The sequence below is a fragment of the Calidris pugnax genome, unplaced genomic scaffold (assembly GCF_001431845.1).
Source record: "Calidris pugnax isolate Ruff unplaced genomic scaffold, ASM143184v1 scaffold32, whole genome shotgun sequence".
NCBI classification, from domain to species: Eukaryota; Metazoa; Chordata; class Aves; order Charadriiformes; family Scolopacidae; genus Calidris; species Calidris pugnax.
In genome coordinates, this window is record NW_015090783.1 from 7,278,262 (window position 1) to 7,283,283 (window position 5,022).

Genomic DNA, 5,022 nt, shown 5'->3' on the forward strand with positions numbered 1-5,022 from the left:
CAAGACATTTGATCTTATATTCCACACTGTTATGAGATTATATATGTTATGTCTGAAGAATTTGGGTCTAGATACGTAGTGATAAAGCTCAAATTAATTCTGGAAGGCATTTCTGAAGAATTTGGGTCTAGATACATAGCGATAAAGCTCAAATTAATTCTGGAAGGCATTTAGAAGGCAATGTTTTATTTAGGTAATTTAACTTGGCAAAAATATGCAATTGCTCCATGAAATTTTATGGGAGGTGATTGGTGTATGGTTTGGTTCTGTTGTTTGTTTCGGGGTTTTGCAGGGGGTGGTGGTTGGTTTGTTTGTTCTTTTCATTAACAGGATTCTTTCTACCATGTCTGTGATGGTCCCTTCAATTATACTTTTGTCATCTATACAGGACTAAGCACCTGGGGAAAGGAAGCACAATTTCTTACCTGGTACTTTGGATTCTCCAAGTCCCTCTGTACCACCCCAAACTGGGCTGAAATCTTCCTACCAGCTAGAAATAAAGCAGCGTCACTCTGCCCGAGACAGAGAGCTGGCTGAATCAGAAATAGGGAAAGCCCACCCAAAAATTCTAGCAAGGTAAGCCCTAGTCCTTAGTGTTGCTGTGTAACATTTGAAGGCCACAGGGTAGAATATCTGGGTTGTCTTGAGGGACTTAGAGGAGCCAAATACAATTCTCTAATGTATCTCCACACCAGCCCAGACAGAACAAATGAACAGCAATATCCAAACACCAACTGGGGCAAGGCAGGAAACTGGGAATCAGGAGTTATAATGGGAGAAATTAAAATTTAACAGCATAGAGAAGCTACCTACCTGGAAGCTGGAAGAAAGCAAAATATATAACAGAGGAAATTCTTATTTTAGTGATCTGGCAATAAAGTTTTTCTGGGGCAGCAGAGTAGTTCATATTTTGTGGGGTGTTGTGGTTTTTTTAAAATACTTGAAACTGACACATTCATTATGCTGAGTTTGACATGCATTGTAGAATTATTCAGGAAAAATACGCCATTTTGATAAAAGCTCTAAAATAATCCCATCTTCTCTGATACAAACATATCTTCCAAAACAAAAACCAGCTCATTCACCAATAGAACTGCTTGTTTTACATATTTAAATCCATTCCATCCTACAAGATGTTCATACAATCACCCAAGCAGTATTAATTCCTACTTTCAACAGGTTCTGAAATACTTCATGTAATACAGAATGTCCCTAGAAATGTATTATCATACAATCACCCAAGCAGTGATTAAGTCCTACTTTCAACAGGTTCTGAAATACTTAATGTAATACAGAATGTCCCTAGAAATGTATTTGTCTAATAACCTCCCCCCTTTCTCATCTTCAGATTAAAAAAGAAATTAAGATGGTGAATGACAAATTGTTAAATTCTGCACAATAAATCAGTACTGTCTTCATTGTTAATTCATTGTTAAGTCATAGTGTAAGTTCAGTAACTCCTGGAAACTAAATGTCTAAGTAATGTGTCTTCATTGTTAATTCTGAACAAAATAATCAAAAGTCATAGTGCAAGTTCGGTAACTCCTGGAAACTAAATGTCTAAGTAATCCAATTTTTCCACTTTAGGAGTCTTTAGGAGGCTCTTTTAAAGAGCAAACTGAGTTATTTTACACAGAAATGAAATACTGAAATCAGTATTGTAGAATTTGAAAGAGCGCTACCTTCCCATATGATCAAGGAGCTACTTGCTCCAATTAGAAAGACTATTTTTGACAAGTCATAAGATACGATCATCAATGCAGTTTCCACATCCCCCGATATATGTCCTACTCCTCCACTAAAAAGTGTTTTAACACCACCAATGTCCAAACACAGTAAATATTTACCAGTCTAGTTTTTGCAGTTCACTGATACTACACCTCTGCTCTTTGCGGAAAAGATCTTTTGATTATATTCAAGCACTATTAACAATGGAGTTTTTGTTGGCCTTGGAATAACGAATAGCATACCAACTCACTGCCAGGGATTGTCTGCTAACCAGTACATGCACTGTGGCCAGAAAAAGTAGTAGACCAAGATGAGTTTAAGCTAGCTTTTGTATTTCTAGCATAAACCTGCCACATCCCTAGGGTAAGATAACAGAGTTTGGCAGCTCTACAGCTACAGTGGGCTACAATACTTTTCTATAAGCCACAAAAAGCGAAGGAGAAGTAGAGTAACACAGGTCTAATTCCCATCTACTTTCTTGCCAACCACTGTTACAATATGCCCTTTATATCAGGGTCTGGAAAAAACAAAACCCACACAACAAAGCCAATAAAGATTTTCCCCTTAGATACTAGGTATTTTAAAAGAAAGACAGAAGGGGTGAAACCTGAAAGGATGAATTAGATGAGCCTGTAGGTTAAAAACAGCCAAAAAGACCTTAGATCAAGGAAACCCAACAACCATGTATGAAGCTAGGTTAATATGTAATATTAGAATACAAAATAAGTTAGTCTGCCCACTGCCATCCTTAACTAACTTGTCCTGAAAGAACAGATTTTATTCTTCAGGGCTCCACCAAGTTCCATCCACAGTTTCCATAAGGACTCCTCATAAAGATAAGGAACACCACTGAGAGCTGCAACTGCCAGCATAACACAGTGAAGGAACTCTGGATGAACTGCTGGAAATATGAATGCACAGCTCACATTCTGCAGATCATCAATACATGCAAATTTCACATTTTTAACTGCTTGCTCATATTTTGAAAAAGGTTCACATCAAAGTAAACTCAAACAAACGGATACATGGTAGACAATGTACCAAAGTGCACAGGTTCCAACAAAAGCTATGTCTTGGCTTGGTTGTCTTACAGATGTTCTATGAAGGCAGAAAGAAAACAAACCAAACCAACAAACAAACACCTCTTTGTTTAATAAGTACCACTGCTGATTCCTGCAATCAGAATAGACAGATTGGCGTGGTGGGGCAGAAGTACACAGAGAAAAGTGTATCTCTCTTTCAAGGCAGGAGAAAAACAGAATCTTAAAATTTATAACCAGCACCACTCAAACTCAAAGAGAAACTCCCTTCACTGTAGAGTATGCTGGCAGTTCACGAATAAGTTCAGTGAAGAACATATTTTCTTCATGAATACCTGTAACTGCAATCAAGAACAAGGAACAGTATTCCCCAGATTCTCTCTTCAAAAAAATCACTTTTAAAAGCACTGGAATCCTTGTCAGAAACTGCTTACTTCACATTCAGTGAATCCCAAAAGGAAGAGTGGATGAGAACAAACCCTCCATATTCACTATCAAAATTGCTACACAGGAACTTATTTTTCTCCTCATTATCAGCTTTAGAATAGAGAAAGATTCTGAAGAAAACAATCACTCAAGGCAGTCTAAGAAAATATATTCAGGGCCCAACCATAACATTATCAGTGGCAAACACAGACAGGGCTAAAGAAATTACACAGTTCGTAAGATTTCATCCCATTTCAGGACAAGCAGAGTACAGAATTTTGGAGAGGTACCCTCAGAAGCAGCAAAGCCATCACTGCTTTTACAGCTTGACTGGTTTTCTCGCAGGGTTTAGATGGTTTCAATTAACTGCGCAAAACAGGAAACCGTTTTTAAAAAACCTGAAAATCAGAGCCCAGGAAGAAGAAAAAAAAATATTCTTGCTTTCAACTCACAAATAGTTTCTTACTGGTAAAGGCAGTAAAAACAACAGAGATAAGAAACTAAATTCCCCTCATTCTCTAAAAAGGCAAAATAATCTTGGTAATCAAAAGGTGCTGCCCAGAATAACTAGTGACCAAACTCCTCATTCAGAATTAATAATAGGAACCCTTAAGTTCAGTTACCTAAACAGAAGGGAAAAGAGGTATGCTTACAAAATAAAAATTGGAGCTCTAATTCTAATGTCTGTAACTCACAACCAAAGGGTGTAAAGAAATTGAATGGGTTCACCCAGCAAGCCCTCAGTCCCACCTTATGAGGCAGTGATGCCTGAATGTTGGGGGTCCCACCCTCTCAGGGGGCAAACAGACTTTACAGATAAATCTAAAGCCTAAGGAAAAGAGTTGCAAAAGATAGACTTATTTTTTCCAGCCAAATAAAGCAAAGAAAGTTAGAAGAATAAACCTTTTCAAGGCTGAACAAGATAATTTAGAGGAAGATACATTACTTCACTATTAATAAAAGGAATAAATGAAGAAAAGTCCTGAGTTACAGGCAGGCACATCACCTTATCTTCACAATCCCAGCGTACCAGAACTGGAAAAAGTGAATGGGGTCCGCACCCACGTTGGTGAAGGGTTACCTCTTCTTCCTAACTTTGCAGAGGAGAGACATGCTCTTCTCCCCTGTACAAACGGATGCGTCTAGCCCAAATCCTCCCTCCCACCCTCCCTTAACCCTAAGGCTGTACTGTGAGACACGATGCAGCACAGAAACCCCCGCCAGAGTTGATACTCCCCATCGCCCCACCGACAAGGGGGTGTACGAGAGGATAGACAGACATGGCGTTCCCTTTCCTTCTACTTCCCTGAGTGCACTTCCATGGCGGGAGCCAGCAGGCAGGCGACCGCGGGCGGTAAAGAAACCCCCCCGCACACACACATCCCCCACCCAAAAAGCTCTGAACAAAACACCAGCTCTGAGGGGAGGAAGCTCCAGGCGGGGGAGAAGCGCTTCACGACACCCCCCGCCGGGGAGAGCAACCCCCTGGTGCCACAGGCTGTCTCTGTGTTCGCCTCCGCTGCTCGGGGAAAGGCCCCTCACGGCTCCCGGAGGAGCGGCGGCCGCACGGTGCCGGCGGCGAGGAGCGCGACGGGCCGGGCGGCCCCCGCAGGCGCCGCGGCCTGTGGGGACGGAGGGGTTACTGCCCGCGCGGCGGCGCACAGGCCCACCCGTGAGCGCCCTCCCCATCGCCCCACGGCGGCAGCACCCACCTGAGCCATCCCCGGCGTCCCTGCCGCTCCTCCGCGGGTCGAGGGGGGACAGAGAGGCGGAGAGCGAGCTCTGCCACTTCACCAAAACCTCCCCCCGCTCCGCGCTGCCGCCTCCA

General features: G+C 42.2%; 1 protein-coding gene across 1 annotated transcript in view; it reads right to left on the reverse strand.

Moving 5' to 3' along the window:
• Positions 1–5,022, reverse strand: part of DGCR8 (DGCR8 microprocessor complex subunit) — a 20,793-nt gene extending 15,771 nt beyond the window's left edge. The window contains exon 1 of the mRNA XM_014961725.1: positions 4,907–5,022. The gene's annotated coding sequence lies outside the window, so the exon portion shown is untranslated. The remainder of the gene's footprint in view (positions 1–4,906) is intronic.